This window comes from Amblyomma maculatum, chromosome 3 (assembly GCF_055883805.1).
Source record: "Amblyomma maculatum isolate TAMU_Amacu chromosome 3, ASM5588380v1, whole genome shotgun sequence".
NCBI lineage: Eukaryota > Metazoa > Arthropoda > Arachnida > Ixodida > Ixodidae > Amblyomma > Amblyomma maculatum.
In genome coordinates, this window is record NC_139346.1 from 205,994,317 (window position 1) to 206,009,867 (window position 15,551).

Consider the following 15,551-nt stretch of genomic DNA (forward strand, 5'->3'; position numbering starts at 1 on the left):
GCGAGTTTGTAATCCCGGTGTTTGCTTCGCGACAGCAAGACTGATCCGAGACCATCCGCGAATCGTCCCTGGCATAGCGCCGGAGAGACATTAGTGTCGCCCTGTTAATGTCCGAAGGGCAAAAAAATACGCCACAAGAGGCTCCCTCATTTTCTTTTCCAGCTCGTCGAGGTCCGCGAATCGAGCTAAATCAATATAATTCTGTTTGCAAAGGATTCAAAGATTAACGTCGTCGTGTCTCGAACAGCATACCGAGAGACACAGGCGGCGCTAAAACAAACTGCAGCGTTCAAGCTATACAAGAGCTAATATTTAAATACGTGCTAGTTATGTTAACACAAATCACTAATTATACATTCAGGCACGTCGTCTTCGTCTCTCGTCGCGAATTTTACCAAGCGAGAGCAGAGGACTAAAGGAGTAGAGCCACGCGATGTTTGATGTACTGCGTAGGGTATTATTTTACATCGCGCGCGCGCGATTTTGTAACCTCTAGCTTACGTGCCCACATAAAAAGCTGATACGGCGTTGCGGAGCGATAACGGAAGACGTGCACACGAAAGTAGACTTTTGACGGGTCTAACCGAGGCATTCGATTCCCCCCCTTCCCCAGCATCGAAGGTATGTCAAACTCGAATGACCTGGCACCGCATTGTCACCGACGAACATACTCGACCTCCCCGCCAATGCCCCTACCGCGTATCAACACGAGAACGCCAGGCCATCCGCAACCAAGTAAAGGAAATGCTTTGCGATGACGTCATCCAGCCACGGAAGAGAACCTGGGCAGCGCCAGTGGTTCTGGCGAAGAAAGACGGAACAATTCGTTTTTGTGTTGATTACCGCCGCTTGGGCTGTTCGTTTACTATCGACGATTTGTCAAGGACTTTTCTCGCGTCGCCGAACCTTGACGCAGCTTACAAAGACTGAGGTATCTTTTGAATGAGAAGCGCCCCAAGCAGAAGCCTTCAACGAACTGAAGCACCGAATACAGTTTTCTCCTGTCCTGGGCCACTTTCATAATAACGCCGAGACCAAAATTCACACCGATGTAAGCAGTCTGGGCCTAGGTGACGTTCTCGTCCAGAAGAGGTCCGGACAGGAGAAAGTTAACGCTTACGCTAGCAGGTCCCTCTCAAAGGCCGAAGCCAATTACTCAACGACAGAAAAGGAGTTCCTCGCGATCATCCGGACCACTTCAAAGTTTCGCCCGCACCTCTACTGTCGGCCATGTAAGGTGGTAAGTGATCACCACGCATTCTGCTGACTTGACAGCTTGAAAGACCCCTCCGGTCGTCTTGCACGATGGAGCTTACACCTCCAAAAATTTGACATCGCGGTGGTCTACAAGTCTAGTCGCAAGCATTACGACGCAGACTGCTTCTCATGGGACGAAGACGATGAAGTCTTCTTAGGACCGGTAAACACCATCAATTTTGCACAGCAGCAGCGCTCGGGACATGAGCTGAGAGACCTCGTGGAGCGTCAGTTATCGTCCTCCGCGTTGCACAACGACATCCTAGTGAAGAAGAACTACGCACCCAACAGTAAGAGATACCTGCTTGTCGTGCCGAAGGAACTGCGAAAAGAAATTTTGCAGGCTCTCTATAATGCGCCGACAGTACATCTCGGAATTGCACGCACGCTGCATCGAGTCCAAGATAAGTATTATTAGCCGCGGTTACCTGCCGACGTCGCACATTACGTGAAAACAAGCCGTGAGTGTCAGCGACGCAAGACGCCTCCTATCAGACCTGCTGGACTACTGAACCTCAAAGCACCTCGACCAAGCCGTTTCAGCAAATCGAAATGGATCTCCTCGGGCCCGTTCCAACTTCATCTGCAGGTAACAAGTGGGTCATCGAGGCAACCTATTACCTTACCCGTTACGCTGAAGCAAAGACATTGCCAAATGGTACCGCAGAAGAAGTAGCCAAGTTTTTCGTTGAGCGGATTCTCCTGCGGTGCCCCCGAAGTGTTATCACCGACAGGGGAACAGCATTTATGGCGGAGCTCACTCAAGCCATCTTGAAGTACAGCAAGACAAGTCACCGGAGGACGACCGCCTACTAACCGCAGGCGAACGGACTCACGGAACGTCTGAATAAAACTATAGCGGACATGCTCGCCATATACGCCGACGCCGAACGCAAGGTCTGGGCGTCATCTTGCCGTAAGTGATCTTAGCATATAACACGGCCATCCAGGAGACAACCATGGCGACCCTGTTCAAGCTTGTGTACGGCAGGAAGCCCGCGACAACGCTTGAGGCGATGCTGCCGCACGTAACAGAAAAAGACAGACGTCACCGCCTATCTGCAACGTACAGATGAAGCCCGACGACTCGCACGGCTGCGTATTAAAGACCAACAGCGCACCGACACCCAACGAAACAACTTACGACGACGTCACGCAGAGTGCAAGCCAAGAGACCAAGTGTGTGTTTGGACTCCAATTCGCCGTCGTGGACTAAGTGAAAAGTCACTACGTCGATATTTTGGGCCGTACAAAGTCCTTCGACGCATAGGACAACTTGATTACGAAGTCATCCTCGACGGCGCGACCACATCCCAACGGCGCCGGGCGCGCCCAGAAATCATCCATGTAGGTGCGCTAAAATTTCATTGCTCCCCCCACCCCCCTCTTTTTCTTACGGTGTGGCTGCGGAAGAGCGTAGTGTGCTGTCGTATTTGTATAATGAGATAATGAGTACAGGATTTCCCCTGGCTTGTGCCCGGCTGTCGTGGGATGAATTGCTAAGGAAATTCAATATGTACCAAATCGGCCCAATTTACTAAGTTAGGTGTCTAGCCTTCCACATCAAGGAAAGGTTAGACCTCCATGTCTGTGCGATGTCAGAGCACGTTAAAGAACCCCAGGTGGTCGAAATTTCCGGAGTCCTCCACTACGGCGTCTCTCATAGCCTGAGTTGCTTTGGGACGTTAAACCCCACACATCAAACCTAGATCTCCATGTCTCAGCGCAAGCGTTTAGCTTGACGCCTCCACCAACGCTTACTAGCGATGTGGTGCTTTCAGCTGCACTCTTCTCCACTGCCGTTTTCTACTTGCACATTTTGTTTCGTTATAACAGCCCAGCAGACCGAAACCCTAAGACGTGTTAATTACGGTGCTCTGTAAAGCGTGCTCTGCCACACGCATACATCTACTGAGGTGAAGCCGCCTAGTCTTCTCGAACGATGAATGTAATATTGAAGGGCATGCCGCATACCCCGTGTTGTTTGCTACCTTAGAAGAATTTCAAGCCAGGCTAGTTAGTTCCTCGTCTTTTTTGGATTCTTTTTTTTTTTTTTTTGCAGTGCAACACGCAACATAAGGAAATGATCCACAGGGCAGCGCAGCTATTCAGCAATGCTTTGCTAGGCAGAAACGCATATAATAAATGCCTACTTCTACCGTACGTTCTCTTACCCCGTTTTACATTTTAAACGTACCTAAAATATGCATTCAATTTTGTGCAATTTTGTGCAACAAAACTCACGCAATAAGGCCTGGTTTTCTCGGTATAGTAAGGCGTAGCAAGAGAACGATACGTCACAAGTAGGCATGTGGTTGTACGTTTCCATGCAGTAAAGATACTGTGGAAATAAAGCGTTGTTCTGCGTGTTCTCCCTTGTATCATCTATTTCCACTGCGACAAATCATGCAAAAGTTACGACTATGATTGCACTATAGCACGTGCGACGCGAAAAAAAAAATCATAACCATTATTTTTACGAAGATAACTGCACTTAACGAAACTGATCTTAACGAGAGATGCGTAAAGATAAAGTGATTAGTGGCGCTATTAGTGTTTACTTACTTGCGCGTCTCCAATCTGCACTCTCTACTGTTTATGACACTACTTCACCCGAATAAAAAAGAAAAGAAGGGTAAGTTTGGTAAAAAAAAAAAAAAAATTCAGGATGAATGTTGAAAAAATGGTGCATAAGGAAAACAACGAGAAAGGCGAGTATCTCCTTTCACTCTGAATGCTCCATACGTCTTCCCCATTTCTATTTCCTGCTCCAAGAAGCGCGGCCACCTTCACCGTGGCGAAAAGAATCCGAATGGTGAGCGGATGGACCTAGCGTCGTCGAGCAGACGACGACGAGGCGCCCTAATTAGAGCCAGCCGCCGAGCGGCCATTGCGGCAGAGAAGAGAGAAGCGGCTTCTCAGGAACCGAGCAGCAGCTCGCCACTTAGAAAACGGCGCGGCACCCCCATCGCGCCGTCGGCTCCGCGAAAATTATAGGTCCCATCACGGGGACCCAAGGCCCCCGGACTACCGGCTAGCTCAGCGGCGGGCACGGCGGGCAAAGCGCGCGCCCTAATCGCGGCAGCCGTTAGCGTCCGGCGGCCGCCGACCGGTCCGGCCACCATCGCAAATGGCCGCACGGAGAGCGCACAGTCGGCCCACTGATATCTGCATTGGAAGACGGCAGCCGCATCGGTTAGAAGCATTGCTCCCCAACCTCACCCTTCCGCTCCACTCTCCTTCTACCGCCATCCTTTCCTACCGCTCGTCTTTCCCTACACCCACGCGAATCGTGGAATCCGGGACTTCCTGTCCGCCAAACGTCCAGAGAACGGCAGCGTTGATAAGGAAGATGGCCTCTTGGGCCCGCGCCACTACGGCTATCGCGTGCGTCGTTCCCTGCAACTCAAGCGCAAATTTATGCATGCCTACGGGAACACATTCCACGGATGCAGAGGAAAGCGACACACAGACTGTTCAGACAAGTGTCGTTGGTTGTTACAATGATGTCTCCTCGCAGTCCTTCTTGCACAGCCCGTCTTTAATTTTTTTTCTTGCCAGTAGTAAACAATTCAAAGTAGCGCAGATCAGCGAGTAAATGAGTAAAGGGTATCAACTCTGTGCATGCGTTCCTCGATACCTTTAAAAACAGATTAAAAAGAAAACCGATTTTCCAAAATGAAATATTAATGTGATAGCCTTAAAGATTCGTGATAGAGTTAAAGATCCCGCACACCAGAAAATCCGGCGTCGGCGTCAGTGTTGTGAGCGAAAAATCACGAGCATGGATGGCACTGGCTTTCACGTGAAAGGGAGATATCAGAATCAGCCTGCCAGAATCATTGCATTGTGAGCGATACACGTTATCCCTAGACACGCAGACACGTTCATGTGTCTTGGTTAAAGCCGGACTTCATATGTCGGATGATAGCCTACACTACCGCGTCATACCCTTAAAGAGGAAGTTTGAGTAAGCAAAGCAAGCAAAGATGGAAGAATTTGAGTGTCTCCCATAATTTTAATCGCTATTTATTACTCTCTCACCCTAATCAATATCATGAGTTACTTTCCAATATTTGCTTCTTTAAATCTGTCACGTTCATGCAGACCGAATGTTAAAACGAAAACTGCACCGCTCAAGAAGAAAATATATGCATGTGTCATGCAAAACTCGGGCCGTTTCGCATACTCTACGCTCATCAAATAACGGTTTTGCAGAAAAAAAAAATCGACAATGATCCCCTTTCAAAGTGCGAGTAAGAACAGACGTACGAATAAATGGGAGCTGTTGATACGCAAGGATGAAAAGGGGAAGTATTAAAGAAAATACAGAACACATATATACGATAGGAATGGAGGGTAAAATGAGTAATAAAGAAACGTAAGAAAATAAAAGAACCCGAACGGGTGATTACTGCTCCTGAAAAGCATGAAAAAAAAGAAAGAAGACTCCTGCGGCAGCCAAAAAGACAGAAAGTGGAAAATGTAGAATCACGACACGGATAGCCAACGCTGGTCGCAAATCAATGCCGGCCAGTGCCACGTCTGAGAAATAAAAAAAGTAGCAAAGAAAGAGAGATGAAACAAAAAGAAAGAAAGAAAAAAAATCTGCTAGCGAGCCGTATTTTTATTAAGGCGTATACATCCAAGCAGAGCGCCCTGCGATGGGCTCCTCTGGCTGCTGCATGGTCGGTTGGGCACAACGATCCTCACTGTGGTCGTCGGTATCCGCCAACGCACCGTGCGGGGCTCAGGAGAAAAAGGCGAGTTTCCCTGGTCGCATAGCGAGATGGCCGAGCCATATCTCTTCCCCTGCTCCTTTTCTATTTGCTTCTCGCCCGCTCTCTCTCTCTCTATCTCTCTCTCTCTCGCGCACTATCTCTCTCTCTCTCTCAGCCTCCCGAAAGCAGCGACGGTCGGTGTATAGCACTTTCTGACACCGGTTTGTTATTAATTACGATGACGGACGACGTTCCGCAAAATCTGGCATCGGTGAATCTCTCCGCGGGATTCCTTTGCCTCCCCGCATTTCCCGTCCCGGAAGAAGTCGGGCGGGAAGGGGCCAGGGTAGCTTCAGCGTCTAGCCTTGCCGGCTTCTATCGCTTTCTTGTCTTCTTTTTTAATGGAACCCTTGCCTAGAGAGAAACATTCACGAGAAAAGGAACCAAGAAAAAGAGGGGAGAGAAAGAGTGCAGCGGGAGAATTGCCAACGACGCGGAACGCGGCAATCGTTGCAGCCGACGCAGGACTGCCGACCTCGTAAAAGAAAAAAAAAAAAAAGGCGCAATAATTCTGGAACGATCATTACAACTTCGACGTTTAGTTTCACTGTCCATTTTGCCTTTGTCGATTACTCCCGATGCTTAAGTGCTGCGTTTCTTTCGAATATTTTTATCCGTGTCACAACGCGCGCAGGTTATTACGTATGGATGCTTATCCCGCGAGGTGTTTTCCACGGTGTCCAAGCGATCCTTGTTCTTTTGGCAGTGCGGTTTTTTTTTTTTTCGCCTGCCTTCGATGCTCGTTTAGAGCACGTGGGACACGTGGAGCATGGCCGCGAAGGAAAAGGGAAGAAACGGTGATCGGACGGAAGTGGGGAGAGCTTCGCTGCACAAGAGGGAGCCTGAAGGCACCGTGCACAAGGTTTGAAATATAGTCCTCGAAAGCTGGCCGACTAATTCCGGAAAAACTGTCCCCGCGGCGGCGCGCCATCTGACGTTGATGAAGCAGCGGACAGCGGGCGCCATTGCGGCACAGTCGGTCGGCCAGATTCCTGCCTCTGCGACAACGCTGTACCCCTCTGACAGTTTCTTCATCCAGAGATGGGCTACAAAACGCCAGAGTGCTTTGCCATGTTTCCTTTGGCGGACTCTGCTCTAGTTCCCTGCAACCACGCGGACACATTACTTTGCCTTTTCTGTTATTGATTTTTTTTTCTTTCTTGACCTCGGTGCGTTCCGTAGTACCAGGGGAAAGCAAACAGACATATTTCATGGCGAGGTATCGCTAAGCGTATATTCAGCTTTCTACAACACACACGTAATTCCTCGCTCCATTTCATAGAGACAGGCTAGCTACACTGAATAGCTGACTCTGTCGTGTTTCCAAATTTCCCGAATAGGGATACTTCAGCGTTTCATTGCTATATTCCGAATTATAACTATAGCGTTTCATTGCTATTAAATTAAATTATAGCGTTTCATTGCTATATTCCGAACCTCGGCGGTGATGCAGGCATTGCGAAATCAGGGGGTAGACGAGCCGTACGTGAAAGTGCTGGTAGATATATATAGTGGCTGCACAGCAACCATAGTTCTGCATAAAGAAAGTAACAAAATTCCCATAAAGAAAGGTGTTAGGCAAGGAGACACAATCTCCCCAGTACTATTCACAGCTTGTTTAGAGGAAGTATTCAGAGACTTGGAATGGGAGAAGTTAGGGATAAGGCTAGATGGAGAATACCTCAGTAATCTGCGATTTGCTGATGACATTGCCTTGCTAAGCAACTCGGGAGATGAACTGCAAATAATGATTGATGACCTAGACAGGAAAAGTAGAAAGGTAGGCTTGAAAATCAATATGCAGAAGACTAAGATAATGTTCAACAGCCTCGGGAAGGAACAGGAGTTTACATTAGGTAGCGAAATACTGGAAGTAGTAGGCGAATATATCTACTTAGGACAGGTAGTAACCGCAGATCCGGACCACGAAAAGGAAATAACAAGAAGAATAAGATTGGGATGGAGCGCATTTGGCAAGCACTCGCAGATTATGACTAGCAGCTTACCGGTATCGCTCAAGAGGAAAGTATACAACAGTTGCATCTTGCCTGTACTCACCTATGGGGCTGAAACGTGGAGGCTAACCAAGAGAGTTCTACTTAAGTTGAGGACAACCCAGAGGGCTATGGAACGAAAAATGGTAGGGGTAACATTAAGAGATAGAAAGCGTGCAGAGTGGGTCAGAGAAATAACTCAAGTTAACGACATTCTAGTGGAAATTAAGAAGAAGAAATGGACATGGGCAGGACATGTAGTGCGAAGAGAGGATAACCGATGGTCGCTGAGGGTAACAAACTGGATTCCAAGGGAAGGAAAGCGTAGCAGGGGGCGGCAGAAAGTTAGGTGGGCGGATGAGATTAAGAAGTTCGCAGGGGTCAAGTGGATGCAGCTAGCACAGAACCGGGTTAAGTGGAGAGATATGGGAGAGGCCTTCGCCCTGCAGTGGGTATAATCAGGCTGATGATGATGATGATGATGATGAATTATAACTCACTTAATTCAGTCTGCTTTATTTAAATTTCCATAGAGTTATTGTTGCCCTTACGTATTTATACCTCATCCTATAGGCATCTGTTGAAACATTTTGCGAGTTCCAAGATTTGTGCCACACAACAATGCAAAACAACGAGATTCGCACTGTTCAGTAAATTAACTTTCTTTCTTGTATTTTTACTGGTGATGCGCATCTCTCGCCAAAGCAACCACGTATTTTCCCCTAAAGAATACAAACGGCGCGAAATAAAGCAACCGAATTTCTATAAAGAAAGCCTTTCCCTTGGTTTCCCTACAGAGCTTGAGAAAATACCAAAATGCGTTTTAAAAATAAAGGCAAAAAACGTCGCCACTTTCAGTTCACCAAAAGGAGGAATAAAAAAAAAGGGGCCTAGGTTTATCAAAGAGAGTTCCTTGCGAACCTGCTCGCGTCCACGTGTACTGCAGCAACGAAAAGAAAATACACTAGAAGAAAGAGAGAGCCGTTCTCGGTAGCACCGTCAGAATCGTCTCGGAGCAAGCTGTAGCAGCGCGCAAGTATACACCCGGGCAAACGCAATGAAGTGCGGAACCATGACTGAACAACAAAGCAAGGCATCGAGGGAACATCAAGGGGTGTGGAGATGAGAGCAGCTCATTAACCTGCCTTCAACAATATTTCCTTTCCCATTTTTTTTTCTTTCTGGAAACTCTTTTCAGCGTCTCCTGTTAATTAGTACGTCTCTGTTCTCTTTAGCAAGAGCTGGAGGCACCCCGTGGCTCTTGAAGGCCGTACCAGCAGCAGCGCATTGCGCCCGGTGCCCCGCAGTTTTTCTCGGGAGGTTCTCCAAAACGTGTGCTCACAGCCCTCTAAGGCTTGCAGATGCGCAAAAGAGCAAGAACCCAGCAACGCAGAAGGAAAAAAAGGGACCGAGAGATAAAAAGGGGAAACGCACGGGCGACGGCCACTCAGGAGACAGGCAGGCAGCAGCACGCAATCAGCGCTGACTGTTCTATGATCCAGTAATTCAGACTACGTTGCCCAGAGTTGGGAGCACAGCCTCGCTGCTGCGCGTCCCCCAAGGAAATTGTGAGCGAGAGGCCTCGAATGACGGCGCGCAAAAGCAAGCACGCGAGCTAGCGCTGAAAGCCAGAGAACGCACACACGATAACGGGAAAGATCGTGGGTTGCGCTGCAGCCGCGTACGGGTAATTACCGCCAGGGGTTTTGGAAGCGCTAGCGAGGAAGCGCAGGAAGAGAGGAAAGCGACGCGAGCGGCGTATTTGGCGAAGCACGGAGCCGAGCTAAGAAATAAACAGGAAGAAAAGGGCTAACCCCGGCGAAAGAGCGAGCGGAGCTGTGAGGTCGCGAAATCAGCAGCCGCTCTTATAAACGGAACCACGTAATGGGCAAACAAAGAGGGATGCGCGAAATCACACTCGCGCACACAAAGACGCACAAACGCACACGAAGAGGAGCCGAGGCAAACACGAAGAGCAGATCATAAGTAGGAAACGGTGGAAATGAGAAGCAGTGGCAAATGTGATCCGGAAGCCGAAACATGGCCGTGGCGCAGGCCTCGGCTCTTCCGCTAATCACGAGGGGGCGGCATGCAGGTGTCGATAACGATTGGAATTCCCTCTCTGGCTGCTAGCCGTGCGCGCGCAGCCTCGCCCCGTCGATATCCGGCCCTTCGAATATGCATTCACGGCGGCGCTGAGCAGCTGGCGTCGGCCAAGGTGAAAGGGTGCAGAGGGTGGTACCCGCTCCAAAAGATAGAGAGGGCGGGAGGGGGGTTGAGGGGTGAAGAGGCGCGCCGGTGTCCGAGGAATAGGCGCGCCCGGCCTGGCGCTGGACGTGGCTACGGCACTATGCTAATCAGAGAGCGCTGATTGGATAACAATGCGCGTAAGTTTTCTCCGCACTGCGGCCCCCCTCTCCGGGGGGTCATTAGGCAGCGAAACTTTCGACCATCCGTGCTGAGTGCGCCGGAGATCGCTACTGGCCCCATAGTAGGTGAACTGCTGTGCATGCAAATGCCCTTCAGACGCTTCTTCCCTGGCCTTCTTGTCTCACTATTATGTTGTGTTCACCCATTGGTGCAGTAGCCTGGGCGCACTTCAAGTGGAAAATCTGGAGCAAGCTACGCCACCGGATTGTTCTGGCCAGCGGCTTCCATGTTATCCTTTCAGTGTATCCATTAGCGGTGCTGTCGCGAGTGCCTCTATTACGCTAAGTAGATCCGAAGAATCGATGAAAAGCTGGAGTCCGATAGAAATCAGATTGTCATTCTTTCCTCTACTTGTTTTTACGTCGAGACGCCCGTGAAGTGTTGCTGAAAGCTGGTTAGAAGGTTTACGATCTATTGCACGCGAAAACCACAGAGCTTCTTCGAAGAAAGAGCTGACGTCGAAGGCTTTGAAGAGTTCAGCCGTTCAAATAGTGTTGGCTTCAAATTGCTGAACAGGAACAACTGTTCCAATTCTACTCGTACAAGATGCCAGCATATTGCGTCATTTTCAGAGGATTACGTCACCGCACTATGCAAGGCCACTGAAGCTGGCTCCAACACCTCGCACCCGTGGCGTAACAATTATTTTGCTTCATTACGGTCTCAGGCACAGCATCACCAAAATCCGAAAAGAAAAAAGGCATTATGACAAGCCGAGCAAAGCTACTCAGCTAAGTTCGTGAAGAAGGATGCAAAACGCCTTAATACAACTGAATTAAGAGAAAATGGAGGCCAAGAAGTGCGTAACACACTGTTCACCTGTATTGGAACACAAGCTGGCTAAGAGTAGCCTATCTAAGGTGGCTTCTCATATGCATTATTATGGCCAGTAGGCAAACAACAAGCCGAAAATTCTGACGACACAGCCTGTCACACTTCTTGCAACACTGCCAACGGCACATTGAGCCGCTGGTGCTTTAAGCATATGGTCCCGGCGAGACTGCAGTAAATACTGCTTTGGTTTTGTTTATTGGATAACCTCAAAACGCTTAAAAAACGCAACCGTAACAAGCGTGCCAAAAGAAGCAGCAAACCTAGTTAACAAAATGCAGGTAGGAATCGATCTATCAATTCTCGGCGACGTCCATGCTGACGACGCACGGAGGTAAGCTTAACAATCTGCGCGCCAGTTTTCGCGCCTGAATTGGCGCACAGTAGACAGAAAAAGTTATAGCATTTCCAAGCAGGCGTGACCCTGAAATGACCTCTCAATCAAAAAGGCCATGAATAACCCAGGATAAATGCCCTGAGAGTGGTTTAAAAAAGGCTGAACAGGCTTACCCAGGTTTATCATAGCGGAAGTAAAGGATAAGGTAAACGTGATGTAGTGCGTGCTGGCGAAGGGTCAACATCCATTAGAAGAAAAGCTGCGACATCAGACATGCAGTAGTTCTTGGCTCTTATGTACAGCAATACTACCTTAAACTAAAATAGACAGTGTAGTAGACGGGGTTCTTCGCGGGTTTCCAAAACAACGTTCCCTGTTTGGGTTTGAACGAGTGCGATCGCAGCGCAGCCAGAAACTAGTGGAATACTATGACGTTTGAGTGGTCGCATTTTTTCAGCCCAGAACACATTGTCGAAGCACTGACTGCGTGCGCAACCAAAAAGAAATATTTCTTGCGTGTTTTCGTCCTCGCTTTCTTGAGCCGCTGTATTCATTGAAAGACACACTAGTCTCTCTTTATTTCTCTCTCTCTCTATCTCTCTCACACACACACACACACACACACACACACACACACACACACACACACACACACACACACACACACACACACACACACACACACACACACACACACACACACACACACACACACACACACACACACACACACACACACACACACACACACACACACACACACACGCGCGCGCGCGCGCGCGCAAGGTTTTGCAGCAAAACTTAAGAAAAAGTGTAGTAAAAAGAGTGAGTTTATTTTGTTGCGCCGCGAACAAACAACGAGCGACAAGTAGAATCGCATAATAACCTCTCCCTTTTTCCCCATCTCATGTCCCATCAGCTAGGAGATCGACTTTGCTTCAGAGAGTTCGCAGGATACCTGCACGAAAAACGTTTTCGCATAACCAAAAACTTATCGCTAGAAGGACCGAACGCCAGAAGCCATTTCCTGGCACTCGGGATACATTATACGTCAGGTTTAACTACGTCGTTGTTCACGTGCCACTTATGTGCCGGGGCAAGAAACTTATTCGCGCCACGACCGAGGTCGCACCGGTGCACCTCCCACGCGTCTGGGCAGGCATTCCGTGTGAAGAAGGGCAGGGTTATAAAAGAAGGCTTGAGTGCGGCCAAATTAATTTTAATTAGCGACGATTAATTAAATCGGCTACCCGGCCCTCCTAATTACGCTAGCGCGAAGCCAACGGCTTCAGCTCTGGCAGGCCTCGCCTCTCGTTCATCGCCTTGCGCTCAGGAGCAGCTCGTTGCAACGACCGTTTTCTGCGATCCTCTGGGTGTCGCTAACTGAAGACGCACGACACGAATACATGCGACAGCCACTAACGCGACGTCCCCCGGCAGGGTGTCCTCCCGCTCCACATCCTCAGAGTCATCACGGACTCCTGGCAGGTGCAGAGACCAAAACTCGTACTGATAAGGCCGCGAGAAGAGGAACGCGCGGAATCGTAATAAGAGGGGCGTCGTGTGTCTGTACGAACCGAGCGTCTGTTCCAGACACTCTTTGGCGCGCAGAACCCACCGTACCCAGAGTGGCTACGGCCAATTTCTTCGGCACAACTTTTTCCGAGTGCGTCAGCCAGATGAGAACAAAGAGGGTGGTCCAAAGCGGAACGTCAAAGATCAGGACAGCGTCGAAGAGCCAAATTAAGCCGAGAGGGCGAAAGAAAAAAGTTACAAGTACATAAGAACGAATAACAGGTCGACCCATTGTGAAGCTGCCTTTCAGCAGAGCAGGGACTAATTTCAAATATGAAACTTTCGTTATCCGTTAAGCAAAATATTTTTCATCAACTTTTTTTTTTTTTTTTTTACTTTGTAGCGACGGAAATTTCAGGTAAAAGCTAGTAAGGGGAGGCGAAATTCTGGGGGCCGCTGTATTGTGCCCAAGCGCCACCTTTCGCCTGCGGCCAGCCAAACCAAAGCAAGCGCAGGGAGAAAGAAGGGAAACCCGCCGTGAGGAGAAGAGAAAAAGCGAAAGCCGGAGAGGCTGCTCAGGGAAGCGGCTTCCCTAAATGCAGCCCTAATATCGTACATATTAAATTTCCCCACGGGCGCGCATTTTTGAAGCCAGAGAGAGAAAGAGCGACAGAGAGGGAGAGAGGCCGAATTCTCATATCGCGACCAAGCTGTGTGCGCAGCAGCAGATTCTGGAAGAACTGGCCTCTTTCTTACACGCAAGTGCACGTTCACTATACGCGTGGTGATCCCATACGGCTGAGCCTTGCGGGATACACACACACAAAAAAAGAAAGGAAACGCAAGAAGATGACGCTGGCGAGAGGAAATCACGCGGCGTCGCTCGCGCAGCTTTGATTAAAACGTCGGCAGCCGCCAAGGTAAGCACACGGTGCCCAGGGCATTTTGCTTAGCGCGCAACCGATGAGCGCAGGGAGAGGAAGATCGGATTTAGTTTTGCACAGAAATCCCAGTTTTATTTTGGTCTCTGCCTATTCGCCGGTTCCTCCGTCCCGTTTCTACTGCACGCTAAACTTCCGCGGTGAAACAAGAAAGCGTAAGCGTGGTGGGCACCGTTGCGTAAACGGCGGATGGAGGAAGTTCTTGTTGCACTTGAAAGAGAAGTATCGTCGCTTGGCAAATAGAGAGAACGAAATCACTGATGGCGGGAGCTCTTGTTTTCTGCAGTTTCGAGCGTTATTTTTTTATTTTTTGGTTTTCAATAAGCACCGATGAAGCGCATGAAACTGCAGTAAAAATATGTCATTTTACCAATGTCTAAAGTGTTTGCAACAATGCATGGTACACAATATGAAGATATCAACAAATCGAGGAGCGTGTCATAAATAAGCCTGCATAATGATCGACCTACCTCAAGGAGCGGCTCCACTCAGAGCTGGTACTCCCCTCACGGGGCTGGGACAGGTGGGTCAACACCGCTTGCGGCGGGGGCTAGCCTGCCACAGAATTTTTATCTGTTGTAGGCCGTCATTGCACCCGCCACCATTTCGGTGGTGGACGACGGCTGTTGTTGCGGCGCGTGTCTTTCTCTCCCTCTTCTTTTTCTCTGTTTGCACGAGGCAGCGGAGGTGGCTCAGCTACAGAGCTAGTAGCAGGCCCGTGCATTTTCTTTTACTGCTTCCTACAGCCACAACAGCAACAACAAAAACCTAACCCAAGTACTAGAATCCTTTTGGTCAACATGAATGTCCATACATTAGATAGTAAAAGAAAATAGAATTAATTCTTCGCGAGTAAGACGTGCTCATTTATCTAAAAACGAAAGCCCAAAAATGCGGCAAGCATAGCTTCATTATGACAACTGACGGGAAGTATACAAATATTTATCATTATAACTTCCTTTTACTATCTATACTCGTGGTGAACACCTCGCTAAAGTCATATCCCAACCCATATCTTGTTGAACCTACCTCACCGTGCTAATCGTGTGGGGTAAAGAACCACTGCAATTGTAAATGCCAAAAACGAAGCTCAAAAACACACAAGATCACATTGGTGTAACAATTCCATTCCCTTTATTGGTTTGCAACACCACAACGGCCGATCTTCCTCAACGCCGCACCACAAAGACCAAGGTTCCGCACTCGCTTTCACTTATCATTGATGTCGACATTCCTTGATTACAAGCCTCGGCGGTTATCAACCACTGTTAACCAGGTAAGAGTCTTAAGGGTGAACGGATCGTCACATGACACTGATGTTACTGCCAATGAAAGAAACATGGCAAAAAGCTTCGGGGTTGAACCAACCTAAACCCTACGTTCCACTCTTGCAGAGCTAACGCGCTAACGTACCTGCAGCGTACCGAAATGAAAGAATTAGCGTTTCCTTTCGTCACCTTTACCA

The 15,551-nt window shown here is 48.8% G+C and overlaps 1 protein-coding gene across 6 annotated transcripts in view; it reads right to left on the minus strand.

Annotated features, from left to right (window-relative positions):
- Rbp6 (RNA-binding protein 6) overlaps positions 1–15,551 on the minus strand; it is a 553,757-nt gene that overhangs the window by 213,800 nt on the left and 324,406 nt on the right. The gene's annotated exons all lie outside the window — the stretch shown is intronic.